At 38.4% G+C, this 25,088-nt stretch overlaps 1 long non-coding RNA gene across 1 annotated transcript; it reads right to left on the bottom strand.

Annotated features, from left to right (window-relative positions):
- Positions 1-25: 25 nt before the first annotated feature.
- Positions 26-24,950, bottom strand: LOC110741447. Its single transcript, XR_002517645.2, has 4 exons — positions 24,879-24,950; positions 22,099-22,156; positions 503-692; positions 26-116 (listed from the first exon to the last, which is right to left on the bottom strand). It is a non-coding gene; the product is annotated as an uncharacterized LOC110741447 (long non-coding RNA).
- Between the last annotated feature and the right edge of the window lie 138 nt (positions 24,951-25,088).

The following is a 25,088-nucleotide window of genomic DNA, read 5'->3' as shown; positions in this document are numbered from 1 at the left end:
ACTGGTTCAAGTGCACACTGCTTGAAGGTGGACACACGGGTCTGGGGGATGCCTGAACCCACGCGCTCTTGCCTGCTGCAACAGTCAGATGTCATCATTCACACTGTCAGAAAAATCTGCAGAAACAGAACAGCTTCTTTCCAATGGAAGCCCTGATACGAGCATCTAACAAATTCAGCGTATCTGCTAATCAATTCATAATTTATTTAAAATGACCCTAAGTGCTTCCAGAGAAATTTTTGTAAAACTTTTAGTTCCCAGTAACCCTAAAGAAACATGATTTAATGAAGCAGGTTTTACTCCCAATTTTCCAAAATTTCCTACTCTGTGCACATTAGAGTATGAGCAAGTATAAGAGAAGGAAAGCTTAGATCAGCAGCTACTCACTTTGCTTTGAGTTTACATTGCTAAGTTCAGCAGTTCTCAGAATCTGAGAGCCTCACTTCTGTGTAACCATGAAAATAAATGCATCCCTTGGAAGGGTCAGGGGATGTGGTCTTACCTGAGTCTGGGAGCTCGATGTGTACATGGAGGTAAGTAACCTCACACTTCCCAGGCAGTGCTGCTGTGTCTGTTGTCAGTGGCCAGCGGATCGGGTTTCCCAGCAGGCTCAGCCTTTCTCCAGAGCTTGCACTGTGAGCAACTGGGAGCCGGAGGGAGGCCAGGTTCCTCGCTGTGACTGGAAAAGAACACTGAGGAAATCCAAAGGTATGCATTAGAGAGCCTGACAGGAAGCAGGAAGGAAAGTGGAAAGAATAGACAAGTAGTGAAGAAGCTGAGCCTCAAAGGAAAAATGGTTCCCTTTTCTAATGACCCATAGTTCTGACAGAAATCAGTAGAATGCTTCGAGAAGTGGCGAGGCGTATGGGCTTTGGAATCACACTGTCTGGATTCAAGCCAGATTCTGCTGAGTGACCTGGGACTGGTTACCTAAACACCCAGATTCCCTAGCTGTGCAGTGGAGGAAGTGGTAGTATCTACTGCCTAGAGTTCGAAGGATTAAATAAAATCATATATGCAAATGACTTAGTTCCTGAAAAAAACTACTACTGAGCAGTTGCTCAGTTAACATTGGGTATAACCATGAACAAGGAAGTCTACATTAAAACCAGATATGTGTGTTATTCAAAGGAGTGTGTCAACACGTTTTTCAGTTTCACCACCGATATTGAAGAGCAGTATTTTTAAAGTATTTAAAAATGCTTTAAAAATGAGTGGAGGGGCCAGGCGCGGTGGCTCATGCCTGTAATCCCAGCACTTTTGGAGGCCAAGGTGGGCGGGGTCAAGAGATCGAGACCATCCCGGCTAACACGGTGTGAAACCCCGTCTCTACTAAAAAATACAAAAAATTAGCCAGGCGTGGTGGCGGGTGCCTGTAGTGCCAGCCACTCGGGAGGCTGAGGCAGGAGAATGGCGTGAACCCGGGAGGCGGAGCTTGCAGTGAGCCAAGATCGCGCCACAGCACTCCGGCCTGGGCGACAGAGCGAGACTCCGTCTCAAAAAAAAAAAAAATCAGTAGAGGACAATGATGTTGCTTTCCAGTCATTTAGGTTTCTTTATATGTGGTAGTAGAGTTTTTCTTTCTTTCTTTTTTTCTTTTTTTTCTTTTTTTTTTTTTGAGATGGAGTCTTGTTCTGTCGCCAGGCTGGAGTGCAGTGACCAATCTCAGCTCACTGCAACTTCCACCTCCCGGGTTCAAGCGATTCTCCTGCCTCAGCCTCCCGAGTTGCTGGGACTACAGGTGCGCACTATCATGCCTGGCTAATTTTTGTATTTTTAGTAAAGACGGGGTTTTGCCATGTTAGCCAGGCTGGTCTCGAACTTCTGACCTCAAGTGATCCACATGCCTCGGCCTCCCAAAGTGCTGGGATTACAGGCGTGAGCCACTGTGCCCGGCCGAGTTTTTCAATATAAATGTACTTTATTTGAGTTACAGGGAAGAGGTCTGTAACTGGAAAAGACTATTATTGTTAATATTATTATTAACAATAATATTATTAATAATAGAGTAATTCAAAGATGGTTACTATTGTTATTATTGTTAATAGAGTAATTCAAAGATGAAGTAGGGAGAATGTCTCTGCCACTGTTTCAGTTTCATCTTGTTGCTTTCAAGTGGTTTGATAGGCTTGATAGACCCTGGGTCTGATGTTTGATACATGATGATTTGAAATCAGAAAAGGGTTTGGTGTTACTATCCTGCTCTTACATGACTTCAAAATTCAGACAATATTGTTATTCAAATGAATAGACTTTGCACCTTCATAGGTTCCCCTATAAAGTCTAAACTTCAAGAATTTAGTCTCACAGTGTCAATGAGAAAAAGAGAATTGAAGACATTTAAAAGTTAAGTATCATACAATCGTCATTAACTTTGAACAACAAGGCAAACTAAAAAGAACTAAATTGCATATTTTGTTACTACCCATTTCAGAAGGGGAATTCCTGAGGCCGCAAGAAAATGCTTTATGGCAACAGTAAGTATGAGATGTGGATGTGATGCCTGTTTGGACACAGGTTGGCTTGAAGAGTCACGCAAAGCTGGTCATTGACTGAAACTAGAAATGGCTTTGGAGAAATTCGTGGCCCTGAAAGCTCTCAGAGAGGGCATGTCACCCTGACAGCAGGGTTCAGGGAAAGCTGGCATTCAGTCCTCTGTCATCCTGAGCCTGTGACTTTGACCCGGTCCCTTGGTCCACATGATATGCACAAAATTAGGATCAGGTGATATCGGCTCCTCCTTGTGTGAAGCAAGGTATCATTGCTGCATCAGTTTCTTAGAGATCCTCGACCATGACCTGATTTTTGAGCCTCAGATCACAGCATAACCTTCTGTGGTGGTTCTGTCAACTTTCCAGGGTGTGGTACTCCTCATCTGCATCAGGATGCGTGACAAACCCCTGTGCTTAATCTCAGATCTGGGGTTCAGATGGTTGGTCTCAGGATGAAAGAGCACTCGAGGGCCCAGCTGAGTATGTGAGTGTGGTCTGGTGTGGTGGAGATGTTTACTGGATCTTTAGACCTGCTCTGGGCGGTGCTGGGATTCTTGCTCTTCGATGAACCATTGCGTTTCACAAACTGTTTATGTTGTGGCCACCATATATAGATACTGTACGAAGTTAGTGAATGCCTTTCTTCTGTTTTTGAAAATGGGAAATCATGCCTTATCAGCTGTCTCCCCATTTCTCATTTTTAGTTAGCAATAGTGTCTGGTATACTGCGATGTGAATTAATTATTACCACTACCACTACTATTTATTTAATGTATTTATTTTCCTCTGGTGTTGAAACTGAAACTACTACTGCTACTTCTAACTACTAAGCATTTATTCCTTGCTAGGAAATCTCAGCAGGAAAACTATAACTACTTACATGAGAATTGTTCTTCAATATTGTCTTTAAACAGTCCTTAGATGTCCAGTCCAGTGCCTTGCCCTCATCCCCTTTTTAATAGCTGGAGCCTGAGGCCCAGAAGTGACTTGCTGTGAGAAACATAAGTCAATACCAGAGCTGACCAGCAAGTGAGGAATTGGAAGCAAGGGGTCTGAGATGGTTGCAATGGGTATTTTCTTCTAGATCGTGTTGCTGTGTGAGATCATTTTCCCACTGTGGGCTTGTTTTCCTTGAGTGAATTTTCCAGGTACTCTATATTCTGCGCTCTCCTCCTTCCTTTTCTTTAATTCCATTTTAGCCACGCACAGGGGAATGGAAAGGGCCTGATTGAATCAACTATTTTTTTAAAAAACTTTTATCTTCTGAGGCCGGGTGCAGTGGCTCATGCTTGTAATCTTAGCACTTTGGGAGTCCGAGGCAGGCGGATCACCTGAGGTCAGGAGTTCGAGATCAGCCCGACCAACGTGGAGAAACCCTGTCTCTACTAAAAATACAAAATCAGCCGGGCGTGGTGGCGCATCCCTGTAATCCCAGCTACTCGGGAGGCTGAGGCAGGAGAATCGCTTGAACCCGGGAGACGGAGGTTGCGGTGAGCCATGATCGTGACATTGCACTCCAGCCTGGGCAACAAAAGTGAAACTCTTATCTCAAAACAAACAAACAAACAAAACTCTTTTATCTTCTGATTTAATGTGGCTAATAGGAGAAGAAATTGAAATGCCAACCAAAATGTCATTCGAGATGATAGAGTTTATAATCCATGTTTTTTGACCATCCCCTATTACCTCTCCTAGATAAACAGGAGTTGAATGTCTTGTGTCCTGATTTTTATGGTCTTTTAATTACTACAATAACAAGATCACTCGATCCCTTGGGGTCTGTCCTATTACAGAGTATCAGTGTTCACTCTGCTTTTTCTTTATTTCATCTATTAGCAGTGAATAGCACTTTCATGTTTAAAATGCTTCCTTTTAAAGTTGGAGAATAAGAATAAACGTATTGAATGGCTTTCTTTAGTAGCAGCATTGTCGTTTAGGCCCACTGAGGAATCTTAAGAATGAAATAATCATGAATAGGCAAATAGGTTATGTTTCAGTAAACACTTGTGGTGACTATGTTTCCTTTTTAACCAAGAGCCCAGTAAAATTTGTAATTACTTCAACTGAATGAGAACACAAGGCCATTTCATGTCCTCAATCTTTATTGATATGCTTTGCTTATTTTAATGGCTCGCATATATTTTTTATTGTGCTGTTGATAATGGTTTTACATAATTCATACCGATACACAATAAAAGTCTCATTGTGTTCACATTCCTTTGTGGGTCTCCTCTGTTGCATGTTGATTGTGGTTTAATACTAAAGCTGTAACAATGTACATCCAGTACTGTTTCATTTTCCTTGTTACTACAAGCTATGTGATAAGCTTACTTTATTCTGTATATAAGTCATTTTCATTTTGCAACATAATTTCTTTATTATGAAAGAAGCCAATACTTAAGTCTTAAGAAATTCTTACCATGTAGTATTTTCTTATTCTGTATTTTATAAAATCTATGAAAATTCTTTACTCATCTCTACCTCAATAAGGAGTTTTAAATTGTGATTTGAGGGATTGTTGATTGATTGATTGATTGATTGAGACAGAGTCTCGCTCTGTTAACCAGGCTGGAGTGCAGTGGCATGATCTCGGCTCACTGCAACCTCCGCCTCCTGGGTTCAAGCGATTCTCCTATCTCAGCCTCCTGAGTGGCTGGGATTACAAGCATGTGCCACCACACCCAGGTAATTTTTGTATTTTTAGTAGAGACGGGGTTTTACCTTATTGGCCAGGCTGGTCTTGAACTCTTGACCTCAAGTGATCCACCTGCCTCAGCCTCCCAAAGTGCTGGGATTACAGACGTGAGTCACCGTGCCCGGCCAGATTCCATAACTTTAAAAAACAAATTCCTTTTCTTTGTAAATTACCCAGGTTCAGGCATTCTGTTGTAAGCAACAGAAAACAGACTAAGACACCTTTCTGCACACTATTGACAAGATACTTTGTCTAAATTTTCACATGGAATGATCATTTGCCTTTTCTGGCTCTTGAAAGTGAGATCCAATGCAACCTCCACTCTGAAGCATTTTCTGTGTAGTTAAGCTAGAAATGATCTATTTTTCCTTTAATTTCTTATAACATTTGCTGTTTTTATTTTTTAGTTATCAGGTAACAAATATTTTTGTGTTGTAGTTACTTTGTGTTTATATTCATGCCTTAACTCATTGCACTCTTTGAGGATAGGGTCTGTCATTGCTTTTGCCTCAAGATAGCACAGTGCCTAGCATACAGTAAGTGCTTAAACATTAAAAAGAAATGCAGAGTAAAATTGACTTCTTTCTATGTTTAGGTCTACAAATTTTAACACTTTGTATAGATTTAGGTAACCACCACAACCAGGATACAGAACACTCTAAATAACTTCCTGTGCTATCACGCTAGAGTCACACCCTCCCCTTCTTCTTCCCCTTGCCAATCACTGATCTATTCTTCATTACTGTAGTTCTGTTTTTTCCTAGGATGTCATATAAATTGAATCATACAGTATGTAGTCTTTTGAGGCTGGCTCCTTTTACTCAACCATAAGGACTTTGAGATTATTGTATCAATCGTGGCTTCCTTTTTTATGGTTGAGTAATAGTCCATTATATGGATATAACACAGTTCGTGGCTGGACATTTGGGTTGTTTCCAGCTTTTGGCAATTATAAAGAGCTATAAGTATTTGTGTACAGGTTTAAGCAAGTGCTTTTTGAATGAACAGATGAATAAATGATCAGTATAATTTCAACCATGTGGTCTTATGGACTGCTATACGTAAGTAAAATTTGTGATAAGCCTCATTGGAGGCACATACAGAAATGGACATATACATAATATTTATATATATTATATAGATAAAGATTATATATAATGAATAGTTCTCAAATAGACATACAAACAATTTTTTTTCAGATTTCAGAAAAAGATGGGGTTACTTCTGGCTAGTTGTGGATGCGGGTAAGGTATCATCAACATTATTAGGATTCTGAAATCAAACAATTGCTTCCCAAACTCAGAGGCCTACAAACCAAAGAAACGCATGAACCTGCCCAAAGATTTGTTTATTTTGTTATTTATATAGAATTAATTGACTGTTTTTAAAATGCTTCCATGAGGTCCAAAATGTCTGTTGATATCATTGACAAAATTACTCCCTGTGATTCAGAAATACAAAACACGTTAAATACAGTTTTAAACAATGTCATTGTAGACATTCTCAGAAATTTCAAATAGAGCAAGAGATTCTCAAAAATTTCAAATAGAGCAAGACACTCAGAAAATTCAAAGTAGTGCAAAGTGTTTTGACTTCCCCTTCTAGAAAAATGCATCCACTTTTAGGGAGAACTGAGTTTTGGACCTGGATTTAACTATAAACTTAACTAAAAAGCATCAGCCAAGTTTTTTTTAACCTCTTGAACCTCTGTTTTCTCATCTCTAAAACTGAGATTACTATTGGCTGCCAAGTAGGACAGTTACAGTTTCAAGAGATCATGTGTAAAATGGTTGTCACGGCCGGGCGCAGTGGCTCATGCCTGTAATCCCCGCAGTTTGGGAAGCCGAGGCTGGCAGATCACCTAAGGTCAGGAGTTCAAGACCAGCCTAGCCAACATGGTGAAATCCCATCTCTACAAAAATATAAAAATTAGCTGGACATGATGGCAGGGGTGCCTGTAATCTCAGCTACTTGGGAGGCTGAGGCGGGAGAATGGCTTGAACCCAGGAGGCAGAGGTTGCAGTGAGCCGAGATCACGCCATTGCACTCCAGCCTGGGAGACAGAGGAGACTCCGTCTCAAAAAAAATGCTTGTCATATAATATTCTTTCAATAAACGCTAAATCCCTTCTTCTCTGAGCTTCGACTTGTTTATCTTTGAAATGCGGGACTAAGAGTACATGATTTCTAAAAATTTTTCTATCTCTGGATTTATTTTGTTTTAGTTTTTGTGACTGAGTGAGTTATGAACAGGTATATCTACCAGGCACACAATTGTCTGAATTGGTAAGTAAAATATTGTGTCTCAATTCTCTTTTATACTCCAGTTTGACTTGCATTAGATAATTTAAAATAAAATGTTAATGATTTTTTTCTGTTTCAAATTACTTTGGAGGCAATAAGTTAGGTATAGTGCTCCAGGCCTTCTAATTAAGGAATATACTTGATGATAATGAAGGAATAGTGACACCAAATGTCTAACCTTGAACTCAAAGATTCCCAGTGGTTCTATATAACTTTTTTTTTTTTTTTTTCCAGTCTGGTATCCACCTTTACAATTCTTATGTATGTTCCTAAAGCACAGAGAAAATGAAAAAGTCACAGAACTCTAACCAAGGCATCAGACTGGTGGTCAGGAGGAAATTTAGAACTGAGTGCTGAGCAACTAATATTTCTGGGATTCAGTTGCACAAAGGGCCCCACTATCTCTCAGAAAGGCTCATATTTGGTGGTAACAAACGTGCTTATTTTTAAAAGAAGGAAATATTTAGTTGGATTTCAGAAACTATAGGCCAGTGGGCTTTATGTTAATCATTGTCAAAATTATAGAATGAATGATAAAACAAATAATCAGCTTATAGAAAAGTAGGACATTTTCCTACATAATTACAACACATTCAAGACACTCAAGAAATTTAACACTGGTATAATGTTACTTCCCCAATTGTCTTACTAATGTCCTTTTAACATTTTTCTTCTTCTTTTGAGAGGGAGTCTCACTCTGTTGCCCAGGCTGGAGTGCAGCGGCGTGATGTTGGCTCACTGCAACCTCCAACTTCTGGGTTCAAGCAATTCTCCTGTCTCAGCCTCCCGAGTAGCTGAGATTACAGGCGTCCGCCACCATGCCCAGCTCATGTTTGTGTTTTTAGTAGAGATGGTGTTTTACCATGTTGGCCAGGCTGGTCTTGAGCTCCTGACCTCAGGTGATCCACCCACCTCAACCTCCCAAAGTGCTGGGATTACAGGCGTGAGCTGCCGTGCCCAGCTGCATTCTTCTTCTTTAGTACAGAATTTCTCTTTCTTTCGTTTTTACACAAATAGTAACATATTCAATTCTTGCTCTTTTGTTATTTGAGACAAGGTCTTGATCTGTCACCCAGGCTGGAAGGCAGTGGCACAATCTCGGCTCACTGCAACCTAGACCTCCTAGGCTCAAGCAATTCACCCAGCCTCTTGAGCAGCTGGTACTATAGGCGTGCACCACCATACCTGCTAATTTTTGTATTTTCTGTAGAGACAGGATTTCCACAGTTGCTCAGGCTGGTCTTGAATTCCTGGACTCCAGCCATCCTACTGCCTTGGCCTGCCAGAGTGCTAGGATTACAGGCTTGAGCCACCGTGCCTGGTCTTTGTTTATTTTTTATTGTTATTGTTTAAAATTTTATCTTGGCAATAGCATTTTAAAAAAAAAATCTGTCCCTTCTTTTTAATATGAATAGTATCATATGTTACACTTTTTTGGGGGGATGAGGTGAGATTATTTTGTTTCTGTTATTGCTTAAAATTTTACTCCTCATTCAGTGGCTCAGGCCTGTAATCCCAGCACTGTGGGAGGTCAAGGTAGGAGGATCACTTGAGCTCAGGAGTTGGAGACTAGCCTGGACAACATGGCAAAATCCCATCTCTACTGAAAATAAAAAAAATTAGCTGGGCGTGGTGGCCCATGCCTGTAGTTCCCAACTACTCAGGCGGCTGAGGTGGGAGGATCACTTGAGACCAGGAGTTGATGGCTGCAATGAGCTGTTATTGTGCCACTGCACTCCAGCCTGGGTAACAGAATGAGACCCTATTAAAAAAAAAAAAAAATCTTGGCAGTTATTCTCTGTCTTTACATAAGAGCTTTATCATTTATTTTGAATTGTCAAATGGTATTCCAGAGTATGGCTGTACCATAATTTATTTGATTGGGCTACAACTGGTGGATATTTACACTATTTTCAATAGTTTAGGATTACAAACAGTGCAGTGATAAATTACATTATATGTATTTCATTTTATACAAGAGCATGTCTATCTCTGGGATGAATTCCTGAAAAATTGCTAAGTATGTACATATATTTCCATAAATATTGTCAAATTACTATGATAGGGTAATTGCCCTACATCAACACTGTATGAGAATGCCTGTTTACCCAAAGCATTACCAACACAGGATTTATCAAGTATTTTGTGATTTTAGGACATTATTGATAGATCCTCTATCTTCTAAACATTTTTCTCTCAAGCTCATGGAAGTGTCTGACTCCCTTTATTTAGTCTTACCACTCTTAAATCCATTCTTTATAGAGCTGCCCTTGATGGTATTACCATCTTGCATAAAATCCTGTAATGGCTTCTCTGTAGACTGGGATAAGGACTCCTCAGTGTAGCTTGGTCAGGTTTGTGCTTGTATCTTTAACCTCATCCCTCACTATCCCCTCGATAATGGCCTCTCCCTCCCCAGTTCTGCTCCAACTTTGTTCAACCACTAACTAACAGTTTCCCCCTAATGCCCGAAGTTTGTCTCATTGACAGCTTTTGCCAACTTCGCTTCTTTCTTGGAATGCTTTGACCCTTTTTCATCTTATAGCCTTACCCAATCTGTTTTAAATTGGGTGCTCCTGTTGTGCGCTGCCTAACTTCCCAGGTTTACATTTTTCCCTGGATTTATCAGGGTTGATGTTGGCTGGTCCACCTTTTCTACTGGATTGTAAATTCTTTAAGCTCCGAAATCTTGTCTTGTGCACTAGAGCATTCACAGAGTCTGGACCACAGAGGGCCTTTAAGAAATGTTACTTAAATAAATATAGTTCTCTATTAAAAAGCAAATATTCTTAAGACAGATATCTGTTCACATTCTTTTGTTAGTGTAATTTATTTTACTGTGGTAAAATATATAAAACATTTAAAAAGGGGCATTAATTTCATTAACAATGTTGTACAACCATTACCTCTATCTGTCTGCAAAACTGTCTCACTACCCAAACAGAAACTCTGTCACCGTTAAGCATAACTTCTGATTCCCCTTTTCTTCGAGTGCCATGGCAATCTCTAGTCTATTTTCTGTCTCTATGAATTTTCCTATTCAATATATTTTATCTAATTAAAATAATATAATATTTGTCCTTTTAACATCTGGCTTATTTCACTTAGCATAATGTTTTCAAGGTGCATCCACGTTATAGCATGTATCAAAACTTTATTTCTCTTTATGGATGAATAATATTCTTTTTCTTTTTCTTTTTTTTTTTTTGAGATGGAGTCTCACTCTGTCACTTAGGCTGGAGTGTAGTGGCACGATCTCGGCTCACTGCAACCTCCTCCGTCTCCCAGGTTCAGGTGATTCTCCTGCCTCAGACTCCTGAGTAGCTGGGATTACAGGTGCTCACCACCATGCCTGGCTAATTTTTTTTATGTTTAGTAGAGATGGAGTTTCACCATGTTGGCCAGGGTGGTCTTGAACTCCTGACCTCAGGTGATCTGCCCTCCCTGGCCTCCCAAAGTGCTGGAATTACAGAATGATATTTTATTGTATGTACATTCCACATTTTGTTTTCCTATTCATCTGTTGGTGGACACATTTCCACCTATTGACAGTATTATTGTAAATAATGCTGCAATGAATGTTGCCATACAAGTACCTGATCAAGTCCCTCTTTTAAATTCTTTCAGATATATACCTACGAGTGGAATTCCTGGGCCATATGGTAATTCTGTGTTTAGCTTTTTAAAGGAATCACCAAATTGTTCCCCACAGCAGCTGCACCATTTTATATTCCCATCAGCAATGTAGGAGGGTTCCAGTTTCTCCACATTCTTGCCAACACTTATTTTCCACTTTTAATTACAGCCATCGTAGTAGATATGAAACAGTATTACACTGTGGTTTTAATTTGCATTTCTCTAATGACTAAAGGTAGTGAATATCCTTTTGGTACTTCTTGGACATTTCCATATGTCCTTGGAGAAACAGCTATTCAAATATTTTGCCCATTTAAATTGGGTTGTTTTTCTTCTTGTTGAGTTTTAGGAGTTTTAACTATATTTTGGATATAACCTTATCAGATATATGACTTACAAATATTTTCTCCCATTCTGTGGGTTTTCTTTTCACTTTCTTGATAATGCTCCTTATATACAAACATTTTATATTGAAGTCCAATGTATCTATTTTTTCTTTTGTGGCTTGTGTTTTTGGTGTCATATTAAGACTCCATTATTAAATCCAAGGTCAAGATTTATTCCCATGTTTTCTTCTGAAAGTTTTATGGTTTTAGTTCTTATATCTAGGGTGTTCCATTTTAAGTTAACTTTTGTATATGGTATAATTTGGGGGTCCAACTTCATTCTTTCACCTGTAGAAATATAGTTGTTATAGTGCCATTTGTTGAAGAGCTTGTTCTTTCATTGTTGAGTGGACTGTATATCATTGTTAAAAACTAATTTGCCATACATATATGGGTTTATTTCTGAACTCTCAATGCTATTCCATTGATCTATAGTCTACCCTTATGCCAGTACCATGCTGTTTTAATCACTGTAGCTTTATAGTGAGTTTTGAAATTGGAACATGTAAGTCCTTGACTTTGTTCATTTTTAATATTGTTTTGGCTATTTGGGGTTCATTAAAATTTCATATGAATTTGATGGCTTTTCCATTTTTCCCAAAAGGCTGTTGAAATTTTTATAGGAATTACATTAATTTGTAGTTTGCCTAGTTGTATTGACATCTTGATAATTTTAAGCCTTTCTATTCATGAACATGGGGTGCTTTTCCATTTTTCAAAAGGTAGTTTCTTTTTTTGTGATGGCTTTATTTGGCTTTGATATTGTTGGTAGAAGAGCTGAGGCAGGACTGGCTTGTCTGTCATAATATTGAAGAGTCTTGGAAGATGTCCGGGGTCCAGGGACTAAAACCCCTCATGGCCCTTAGAACACCAAGCTCTGTGCCAAAGGATGGAAGGCTGCCCTGCTGCACCACAAATCTAAGCCCAGGGCATAAAACCCCTTGTGGCTTGGATAGAATCCAGGGCTCATGGCATAAAACCCCTCGTAGCCTCTGGAATGTGCACAGACTTGTTGGTTGCTCTCCCAGGCTCGTAAACATGTTCTCCATTATCTCAAGCAGTAAAGCATATTCTATATGCATCAAAGAAAATGCTAAACCATCACAGCAACGCTTGATGCACCGCTACCTTTCTACCCCCACCTCTGCACATCCTCACCACCTGCTTCTTTGTTTAATCACCAATAAATAGTGTGGACTCCCAGAGCTTGGGGCCTTCGCAGCCTCCATACCAGCGCTGGCCCCCTGGAACCGCCTTGTGTACTCTTAACTTGTCTTTTCTCATTCCTTTGACTCTGCCAGACTTTGTAGCTCCCACGGCCTGGTGTTGGGTCTGATCACCTAAACAGATATCAGATAAGGTAATGATGATTTCATAATAAGTTAGGTAGTGTTCTTTTTTCTTTTATTTTTTAGAAAAATGTCAGAAGGATTGGTGTTAATCCTTTCTAAAATATTTGGTAAATCATCCAAGTTTGGTACTTCACCAGTGATGCAGTTTGGTCCTGAAATTTTCTTTATTCGGAGGTTTTCAATTACTAATTTGATCTTTTTTTGTTATAGATTTGTTAAGATTTTCTAATTCATCTTGAGTCAGTTTAGGTAATTTGTGTGGAATTTGTTCATTTCTTGCAGGCTATCCAATTAGTATATAATTATTCATAATAATATCCTTTTTATTTCTGTAAAGATACTAGTATTGTTTCCATTTTTATTTCAGATTTCATTTAATAGTTACTTGTGTCTTCTCTCTTTTTCCTTTGTCAGGTCTAGCTAAAATTTTGTCAGTTTTGCTGATCTTTTCAAAAAAACAACTTTTGGTTTTATTGCTCTCTATTACCTTTCTAGTTTCTATTTTATTTTTCTCCACTCTAATCTTTATTATTTCCTTCTTTCTAGTAGCTTTGGGCTTAGTTTGTTCTGCTTCTAGTTCATAAAGGTATAAAATTAAGTTATTGATTTGAGCTATTTTTTAAAATGTAGTTGGGTATAGTTGTAAATATTCCTCTGAGCACTGCCTTTGCTGCATCCCATAAGATTTTGTATATTGTATTTAATTTTTATTTGTCTCTCAGTATTTTTAAAATTCCCTTGTGGTTTCTTCTTTGATCTTCTGGTTATTTAAGAATGTGTAATTTAATTTCCATATATTTGTGAATTTTTTTCCCCTTAGAGCCATACTGAATATATTTGTGAATTTAAAAATGTTTTTCTTTTATTATTTATTTCTAGCTTTATCTCGTGATTGTGATTGAAGAAGATACACGGTATAATCTCCATCTCTTAAAATTTATAGAAACTTGTTTTGTGGCATAACATATGCTCTATCCTGGAGTATATTCCCTGCGCACTTTAGAATAATGTAGATTCTGCTGTTGTTGGATGAAGTCTTGTATATGAGTCTGTTATATCTTGTTAGTTTATGTTGTTGTTCAAGTTCTCTTTCTTATTATTGATTTTATGTCTAGATGCTCTATCCATTATTGAAAATGTACTGAAGTCTCCAACTATTATTGTTGAACTGCCTATTTCTCCCTTTAATTCTGTCAATATTTCTGTTGTCTGTTGTATATATGCTTATAACTGTTGTATCTTCTTGATAAACTCCTTTTCATATAATGTCTTTCTTTGTGTTTTTTAATAGATTTTTATTTAAAGTCTATTTTGTCTAATTTTAATATTGCTACCCCAGCTTTCTTTTGATGCATAGAATATTTTTTCCATCCTTTTAATTTCAATCTTTGGATCTTCTTGTAACAGGATGTAGTTGGATCATGGTTTTTCATCTGTTCTGCCTATCTCTGCCTTTTGATTGGAAAGTTTAGCCTGTTTATATTTAAAATAATTGCTGGTAAGAAAGGACTTACTTCTGTCAGTTTGTTTTCTGTACATCTTATGCCTTTTTTGTCTTTCATTTTTTCTATTACTGCCTTCTTTTGTGATTAATTGATTTTTGTTGTTTTGTAGCAGACCATTTTGATTCCCTTCTCAGTTCCTTTTGTATATATATTTAAGATTTTTTGTGGTTATTACAGGAACTACATTTAACATCCTAAAATTAAAAAAATAAAACAAATAACTAAACTTATAACAATCTAATTTGATTGGATACCAACTTAACTCTAACAGCACACAACACTTGATTCCTATACAGCTCTGTCATCCCTCTCCTTATGTTATCACAAATTACATCTTTATGTGTCTAGAAGCATATATTTATTATATTTCAATGCATTTTTCTTTTAAATTCTACAGGAAATAAGTAGAGTTACAAACAAAAAATACAATAATAATCGCTTTAATATTTGATCATGTATTTACCTTTACCAGAGGTCTTTATTTTTCTTGCATTTGGCTTTAAGTTACTGTTTAGTGTTCTTTTATTTCAATATGAAAGACTCTTTAAATTTTTTTTTTTTTTTTTTTTTTTGAGACGGAGTCTCGCTCTGTTGCCTGGGCTGGAGTGGCGTGATCTCAGCTCACTGCAAGCTCCGCCTCCCAGGTTCATGCCATTCTCCTGCCTCAGCCTCCTGAGTAGCTGGGACTACAGGCGCCGCCATCTCACCCGGCTAGATTTTTGTATTTTTTAGTAGAGACGGGGTTTCACCGTGTTAGCCTGGATGGTCTCGATCTCCTGACCTCGTGATCCGCCCGTCTCGGCCTCCCAAAGTGCTGGGATTACAGGCTTGAGCCACCGCGCCCGGCCTAAATGTTTTTGTAAGACAGGTCTAGTGGTAACAAGCTCCCTCATCACTTGTTTATCTAAGAATATGTTATTTTTATCCATCATTTTTGAAAAATTGTTTGTTGATTATAGAACTCTTAGTTGACAGTTATTTCGTTCAGCACTTCACATATGTTATCCCACTGTCTTCTAGCCCATTTTCTGATAGTTTTTGAAATCAGCTGCTAATTTTGAGTCTCCCTTATATGTGATGTGCTGCTTCTCTCTTGCTGCTTTTAAGATTATCTCTTTGTCTTTTGACAGTTTGATCATGATGTGTCTTGGCGTGGGTCTGAGAGCTTATCTCACTTGGAGTTGGTTAAGTTTATTGGATTTGTAGATTCATGTATTTCATCAAATTTGGGAAGTTTCAGCCATTATTTATTCAAATATTATTTTGCCCCTTTCTCTAGCCCCTCTTTTTCAAGCTCTTCTATTGTATATATCAGTCCTCTTGATGGTATCCCACAGGTCCCTTAGATTCTGTTCACTTTTTTTTCTTTTACTCAGACTCAGTATTTTTAGTTGTCCTATTTTCAAATTTGGCCATTCTTTTTTCTGCCTACTCAAATCTGCTTTTGAATCTCTCTAGTGAATTTTAAAATTTTTTGTTCTTGTACTTCTCACTCCAAATGTTCTGTTTGGTTCCTTTATATAATTTCTACCTATTCATTGATATTCTCATCTTGCCCATATGTTATTATCCTGATTTTCTTTTGTTCTGTGTCTGTGTTTTCCCTTTGCTCTGTAAGCATACTTAAGACAGTTGTTGTAAAGTTTTTGTCTAGTAAGTCTGATGTATGTGCTCCCACAGGTACAGTTGCTTTCAATTTATTTTGTTCCTTTGAATGGGCTATAATTTCCTGTCTCCTGTATGCCTTGTGATTTTTTTAAATTATTGAATGTTATAGTAGTCTGTTTGTTTAGTATTTTTTCCAAATTATTATTGCAAAGACTATATTTCTTATCATGTGAGGTCACAGAAGTCTTTGTTCCTTAGCTTATATTCAGCTAGTTTTCTGACTAAGATTTCCTTGAGTGCCAGGAGCTAAAAACAAAACAAAACAAAACAAAGGGAGAGAAAGGGAAAACCACCTCTACTAATCTTTCCAGACTGCCTCTGTATATGTGCATGTGTGCCCTTCCTTCAACAGTTAGCCACCCTCACACTGAGTCTGTGGAGCAACTCAAGGTGAAAGTTTAGGGTCTTCTTAGGTCTTTCCTCTGTACATGTTTTGTCCTGGGTGTGTACATGGCTTTCTAAATGCCCAGTATACACGACTGCTTTTGAATGTCCTGATTTCCTAAAGAAATTTTCCTCAGCCTTTGACTTGGGCAACTTATTTTATGTTTTCACTGTAATCTTTTGTCCAAGGCACCTGAAAGTTGTTAGTTGGGCTTGTAGTATTTGTGAGCATTGCTTTTTTGGCCTGATTTCTGAGGTAGAAAAAGAGATGTTTGCTTTCCATCACTCCTTCAGGTAGTCCCCAGACAGGTGAGAACAGACATACATGATTTGTGAATAATATCTGCTCTGCTCCACTCCCTCCTGAATCAGAGAAAAGTGTCCTACACTAAGAATGTAGGCAGCCCCTGCTTTAAGACCAAATCTGCTATAAAATCACCACAAACTTTCCTAACGTGTTGTTGTGCTTTTTTCTTCATTCAGTTTTGTTTGCTAGAGTTCTGAAAAAGTTGGTTCTGATAGTTAGTTTATGCTTGTTTTTTTAGAGTTTCTGTAGGAAATGAAAACTTGTAGCTGCCAACTTCACCATTTTGCTGATGTCACTTAGTGCAAGTTTGACTTTTCAATTAGACCATCTATGCCTAAAGAGTAAGAGCTGTGGTTAATCTTTACAGTTGTGTTTTTCTCAGCATTTAGTGTAAAACTTTATATAAAATTGAATTCGGTGTATATTCAACTTGAACGGTACTGTATTCATCATCTGCTGCACACTCGTGTTAAGTCATATATACATTCATTGATTCAACAATATTTATTGACCTCTTGTATTCAACACATGCTCTAGCTGAGTTACAAGGGTGAATCATAGAGGTAAGATTTCTTTCCTAAAGGAGTGAATGTCTAAAGAAGGGAAGACAACAATAAATAACATTAACAAAGCAACAGGTTGGTTAGTGTTTCCTTGGAAAGATGGCTCTTTTGGTGATGACTTCTTAGATAACAGAAGCTGCAGACTAGGCTCTGGGGAAGGATCTAAAAGCAATCCCTCTTCCTGGACATGGTGGTTTGTGCTTGTAGTCCCAGCTACTCAGGAGGCTGAGGCAGAAGGATCACTTGAGCCCAGTAGTTTTGAGTCCAGTCTTGGCAACATAACAAGGCACTGTTTCAAAAGAAAAAAAAAAAAAAACACCGTCTTCTCTTTCTGACTTCTTCCTGGACCCTTTGGGCTTGCAGAAGAAACTGTGGACATTCAAGAAAGTGCTGAAGAGGGGACAGCTCCTAGTTCTCCAACTCTTTTGTTATTTGTTTGAAAATTCTGAAATCTAACTCTTGGCTCAGCTCCCTTGTTGAGCTTTGGCTTTGAGGCACCTGAAATTTATCCCTCAACTTCCCCTGTAACCTCCACTCTCTAAATTGAGGATTGCTTAATTCCTTATTTAATATTTCAAATGTGGATGGTTGCATCTTGAAAAATATTCTCTGGAGGCGTAACATTTAATTAAGTTTCTTCAGGGTAATGGCAAGGAAATTAAATTACACATTGTTTTTGTCAGAGTAGTCAACTAGGGTGCCACTTGCATATCAAGGCTTTTTCTCAACAAAGGTTTTAAGAATATTTGTATGCTTGGAGAAGATTTTTGTTTTTGAGTTGATTTGCCTTTCATATTCATATTATTCTACCACAGTCTACAAATAAAGGACAAAACAAAACATCAGAAAGCAAAATTGCCTTGATGAAAAAAAAATATAGTGCTATTTTAATCTTAACCTTAAAGTGTTTACCCCTGTGGGATAATGGTATTATCTGAAGGGAATATAAGTGCCACATGCTTATGCTAAGTGAGTAAAAGAGTATCTGTGAGGTTATTCAAAAGGATAGAAGAGACCTGGGATGGGTTTTTTTTTTTTTGCGGCGGGGGGAGGGGGGGCACACAAACCCCATGAAGGTCAGTTAATAGCAGAGAGTTGTATCAATAAATAATTTTGGATTTAGTGCTATTTTTAGAAAATTCCTGAATTGAGAAAAAAATAGCCCAGAGCAGTCTGAGCTCTGTGAGGTGTGCAACATTTATCAGGTCTGGAGATTCATGAATATGGGGCACAGGTCATCCCCCAGCCCCTACCCATGCCCAGGAGCAATTGTTTAAAGGCATTTCATTCTTTTCTTTTTTTTCCATGTAGTTTCCTGACTAGCTGACTCACCCATTTTCTTCATGTTCCTAGAATCTGTGATACAAAGAAAAATGTATAGCCAATCTAGCTTATGTTATTTTAATGTAAAATCTTGGTAAACAACCTAGAAACTGCCTCTTCATTTCTCCTTTAAAAACCCACTTGTGGCCGGGCGTGTTGGCTCATGCCTGTGATCCCAGCACTTCGGGAGGCCGAGGTCAGTGGATCACGAGGTCAAGAGATCGAGACCATCCTGACCAACATGGTGAAACCCCGTCTCTACTAAAAATACAAAAATTAGCCGGACGTGGTGGTGCGCGCCTGTAGTCCCAGCTACTCAGGAGGCTGAGGCAGGAGAATCCCTTGAACCCAGAAGGGGGAGGTTGCAGTGAGCCAAGATCATGCCACTGCACTCCAGCTTGGGCGACAGAGCGAGACTCCATCTCAAAAACAAACAGACAGACAAACAAACACACCCACTTGTATACTTGTAGCTGCTGCTAATTAGAGCATATATTCTGGGAAACCTGAAACTATGCTCCTCAGTTGCAGTCCTCAAACTTGTTTCAATAAACTCTCTACTTGTATTAATTTTACCTCAGTTTATCCTTTAGGTCAACAAGATGAACAGTTGAATGAAGTCATAGAATAATTGCATACTTTTGTTGTTCATTTTGGCTAGGTTGCCCTTGCTCAAATGCGGAATGAAATGTATGGATAGCATGGCTAGTAGTGTGCTCTATCAGAAAAGCTCATTTATTTATTCATTCAATTCATTCATTTATTCAATCATACAACAAATATTTATGTTGTGCCTAGTGTATGCCAGGTATTAGTGGTGAATAAAACTAACATGTTTTTTTGCCTATCTTTAACTGAGGTCTAGTTTAGGAGATAAACAATAAATAGGTAAAGAATATGAATTATGATCTGTAGTATGCAGAAAGGAAGCAGGGACTGTGTTAGGGAATAACAGAATTTCTTCAGTTGAGATTGTCATTTGGGAAAAGGGAATTAAAATGAAACTTGATAAAATAAAATCCTAAGCCCCCCAAATGACTAAGTGGACCCCCTCTTGGCCAACAGGATCCAGAATAACCTTGAAAACTGAGTTCTTGGCCATAATGGGATGGGAGACAGGACACGTCTTGTTTTACTTATCCCCTCTCTAACCACCACCAGGCTTTCTTCCCTGAGGGCTAAATAGAAACCAGTTCTTTCTTTTCTTTTTTTTTTTTTTTTTGAATGTAATATTCCAAATGATTGTTTTTATTTAATAATATACTGTGGCCATTTTCTCACATTAATGATATTCTTCTAAAATATAATTTAAAATAAATGCATAGTATTCCAAAATACGCAACTTGTTTAAAATATTTTTTTCCCATTACAAATAGTTCATTGCCAAAAAATTGGAAAATACAAAAAGATAGAAAGAAGAAAAATAAAATCCATGATAATTCTATTACCCAAAGAAATCAAACTTTTCTTCAAATCTGGTTTTCTAGGCATATTCACCATATTTATAATTTGTATTTTGTCTTTTTATTTAACAAAATAGTCTACTTATCTTCCTATATGAGTAAAATTTATCTTACATATAACATTTAAATTTATAATTAGGTTCTTAATTTTATAATTAACATTTGTAATTATTTCTATGTGATTAGCACACCAACATGGCACAAGTATACATATGTAACAAACCTGCACATTATGCACATGTACCCTAGAACTTAAAGTATAATAATAATAATAAAAAAAAAGAGAGAAAAAAAAATTTATACTCTCATTCATAATTTATACCTGTTCTGTTCTCATATGTATGCTAAATGTCTAGTACATAATAGCTCACAATAACGGTTAAGTACACAAACTGTAAAGAAACCAGTTCTTTCAAAACGTTTTACCTCTGATGTCACCCAGCTTCCTGAGGCTGCTCCCCCTTTTTGCAGTTTTAGCACAACTGACCAGCATTCCTTCCTGGTAAGAGACCACCAACCACAGAGTGGTTCTGACCAGTCTACAAAGGATGAGTAGTGTGGATTTTCATGTCCTTTCTTCACCTTTTGACATCAGAGGGCTGAAAACTCCACCCTTGGATCATGCTAATACTGCCATGTTTTGAACCTGGTTTCCTTAGAGAGTCATGAAGCTCAATTGTGCATGTGCTTGTTTCTCCTTTCATAAATACTCATGATTCCTCCTCTAGCTTATTTTTATTTTTGAGACAGAGTCTTGCTCTGTCACCCAGGCTGGAGTGCAGTGGTGCAATCTTGGCTCACTGCAAACTCCGCCTCCCGGGTTCAAGTGATTGATTCTCCTGCCTCAGCCTCCCGAGTAGCTGGGATTATAGGTGCCTACCACCACGCCTGGCTAATGTTTACATTTTTAGTAGAGATGGGGTTTCACCATGTTGGCCAGGCTGGTCATCTCAAACTCCTGACCTCAGGTGATCCACCCGCCTCGGCCTACCGAAGTGTTGGGATTACAGGCGTGAGCCACTGCACCCGGGCCTCCTCTAGCTTATTGAATATGTATATTTGGTCACCCTGTTCATCATCAATTCCTGTTCCCCTTGCGCTTCCCATGAAGTGTGTTTCTGGCTTCTGGCTGGAGGCTACACTTTCCCAGACTGTTAGAAAGACCACCCTGCAGGCTGCAAGCCGTTATATCTATAAAAAAAGCTCTCTTTTTCAAATTTATGAAACTCATGATTCTTCAGTTGACAGACTGGATGAGAAGGAACTCTCCAGGTGAGGCATATGGGATACTGAAGCTTCCAGATCCAGGGGAAGGAACATGCCTTGAAGCTAGAAAAACCTTTCTTTGTTGAAGTTATAGAAAGCAGGGCTGGAACAGAGTGAAGGAGGGAAAGACTTTCTAAGACAAAGTTAGAGAGGTAAGCTGGAGCCAAAACCAGGTCAGTGTCAGTCCTTGAACTAGCTCATAATGGGATAAATACAGAAATTGAAAATAAGCTTGTAAAGCCTTTTCAATGATTTGACATAGTGGTTTGATATCTCTTCAATCTAATGAAAAAACTGGACTTATATTTTGATGTCTTATTTCTAGTTTCATTTTTTCTAGTAATCCATTTTTATTTTATCTTATAAAAGTATCCATCAGAGAGGAATTGAAAATTGAAGAGAGAAAAAAAAGAAAAACAGAAAAACAAGCTGGTTCTTTGTCACAGATAGTTTGAGAAGCATTGCTGTGAGATCTTATAAGTTCCAATAAAGAGTTAGATTTTATTTTTACGTTCAAAAGGAAGTCATAGAAAGTTTTAAGTTTTAAGATTCACTTGAATTGATTTATCTTTTAAAAAGACCACTATGGGGCTAGTTTGGCTATGACACGTGTCAGAAAGTGGACTCCCTTGGCAGATGAGGATATATTTCCTAGGCATGTTATTGACACATGAAAAGGAAAAGAATAATAGAAAAAAAGAGTTAACGAGAACTGAAAGATTGCATCTTAGACATAGTAAGAACTGATACCTCACCTGTTCCTACAGTCCAGTAAAAATTCTGTAAGCCTTTTTCTTTTTGAGCCATTTGGGGCTGGGGTGGAGAGAAATGGAAACACATGTTAGATAAACAAATTACTTTTTGAAAGAGCCTTGGCGTTTGCTGGATGGAGAGTAGATTGAAGGTCTTCAAGGCAGGTATGGGGAGAGCTGTGAGGAAGACCATTACAAGGTCTGCTGTAGCTGGTACTAGGATTGTGGCTATGAAAAAATGGATAGTGGATGGATTCTAGATATATTTTGTACATGGACTCACAGAACTTGTTAATACAGATTTGACATGGTAGAGTAAGGGCGAAGTAGAAGTCAAGGAAAATTCTTGGGTGTCTGACTAAACAACTGAGTCATATGGTGATGCACCATTTACTGGTATAGGGAAGACTTAGAGAGTAACAGATTTGGAGGGGGGGGTGTATGAGGAATGGTATGGGTAAAGAGCAAAATCAAACAATGTATTTTCTACATCTTGAGTTTAAGGGATGTGAAATACACAAGTAGAGATGTTAAGTAGGCAGTTAGATATATAACCTATATATACGTGGAGCCCTTAGGTGCGGTCTGGCCTCAAGATAGACATTGCGGGGGTGATCAGTGTATAGGTAGTATAGATGGTGTTTAATAATATGGCAAAATAATAGTTATTATGGGGCTTGAGGACTCCCAGTCTTTACAACAGATGTCAAGAAGGGCCAGCAAAAGGAATGTGGGTGGAGTAAACTGACAAAGAGGAGGGAGCAGGAACAGTGTAGAACCACTGAAACCAAGAGAGGAAAATGTTTAAAGAAAGAAAGAGGAATGTGGCCAGGTACAGTAGCTCATGCCTGTAATCCCAGCACTTTGGGAGACTGAGGTGGGTAGATCACCTGAAGTCAGGAGTTCAAGACAAACCTGACCAACATGCATGCAACCCCTCGCCTCTCTACTAAAATACAAAATTAGCCAGGTGCATGGTGGTGCAGGCTCAGCTTCCAGCTACTTCTGGGGAAGCTGGAGGCAGGAGAATCACTTGAACCTGGGAGACGGAGGTTGCAGTGAGCTGAGATCGCACCACTGCACTCCAGCCTGGGCGACAGAGTGAGACTCCATCTTAAAAAAAAAAAAAGAGAGAAATGAAAACTTGTGTGAAAAGTTACTAAAAGAAATAGTAAGATTAGCCCAGAGGACAGTAACTATATTTGGCAATATCAAGGTCATTGGTGAGCTCATAATTAAGATTCTAATTATTCTTCCGGTAAAGACGAAACACTTTCCCTGTGAGAATGATCTATGTGGAGACAGTAGTCTTTAGTCTTGTGATAGCCTGTTCCTTAGTGACTGAAGCCCTTGCCCAGCCTAATAGTACAACCATGCCCATAACTATCCCAATATTTTATGCCAATAATCCTAATGATCTCTTACCTAGTCATGGCAAATAAATGCTACTACACTCAAGGTTCCTACCAGGCTTACTTTCCTTCTGCTTTCAAACACTATACTTTGTGCACTGACTTTCCTATGCCCCCAAACCAATAGAGGCCACATCTTATTATATCCAATTCCTATGTATCTCTATTTGTATGGCATGTTGGACTTTTTGCCATAGCACAAGTGTGCAGGATCTGTTAGCCATTCTACTGGGTCTTCTAGTAATGACTCTACAGCTGCACATATTACAATTGCTGGTAAGAGTTATTATTACTCTCCCAAATTCTGCTGCATGGGTCTCTTGAACCTCAAAGCCGTTCCCTACCTGGGAAGGAATGGTTAATATATCACATACTGACAGGATTTTACATACATAGATTGTAAAAGAAGGCATGAAAACAAGAAGTGAATTTTATTTGGACTGTAAATTGTATACAGTCCAAAGGACACTTGGACATCATGTAAACAACCTGTCCCTGATCGACAGTTGCAGGAATTCTTCTGTAACATCTCCACAAAATAGTTATCCAGACCCTGCTGCTACCTACCCCTCCGGGGAATGGAAAAATGCTACTTCCTGAGATACCTCATTCCATTTTTAATCAGCTCTAAGAGAAAGAGAAGGTTTAGTTTATTGTATCAAGACTTTCATACACTCCTCCAAGATTTTTTTTGTTACTTTGGAATTAAATCTGCCTTTTCTAGATGACAGCCCTTTAGATATTTGAAGACAATTTTGAAAGACAACCCACATCTTCTGTCCTTCCTTTCAAAAACTGTGACCAGAAGATAATCTGGTAGGTTATACCTCATCTCTTAAGGCTGGACACGCCTCCTCTCTCAGGTACTTGGATCACCAGTCATTTAACTTTATCCCATGGAAGTAGAGAGGGTTGGGTAGGGGCTGGGCAGAGAAGAAAGGGTTTAACTTAATATTTGAGAAAGCTGTTTCCCACCCTCTGCCTGAGAGCTGTTGCTAGAGACAACTGGTATTGGGAATGCTTCATAATGGACTTCTTGAGCAATACAGAGACAAGTTATTATTTTAAAAATGTTTCAACAAAGCTAGAATAGCAAAACTAGAATTCATATACCTCTGAAAAACTATCATTAGCACTTATGGTGGCTATGATTATTGAAGAAACCTGGGAAAACGTTCCTTGAAGAAATATAGAGTTAATAAAGACAAAAGTTCTATCAGGATATCAAAATATATACCTACTTTATGCTCCTATGCTGATTTTAGGAAACTAAAGCGCTTTATCTTTTGTTCTATATTCTATTCAGTAATATCTCCAATGACTGTACCAGCTCACAGAGTACGGTGGTTAGTTACTATGTAAAACACTTACATAAGTGGTGGATTTAAGATGGCCATATATTCTTTATTCCTCTACCCAGTTACAGGTAGAGTTGAATTCTCCTCCCTGGCTTTTGTGACACGCGTCACTAGTAGAATGCAGTGGAAGTGACACTCTGGGACTGAAGGCTTTGTTAAAAGAAGCCTTCCAGCTTCTACTGAGGTGTCTTGTAACTCAGTTGCCAGACTTTCGGGTAACTTC

The sequence above is a fragment of the Papio anubis genome, chromosome 13 (assembly GCF_008728515.1).
Source record: "Papio anubis isolate 15944 chromosome 13, Panubis1.0, whole genome shotgun sequence".
NCBI lineage: Eukaryota > Metazoa > Chordata > Mammalia > Primates > Cercopithecidae > Papio > Papio anubis.
The sequence above is the reverse complement of the archived record's forward strand: the minus strand, read 5'-3'. Positions and strand labels throughout refer to the sequence as shown.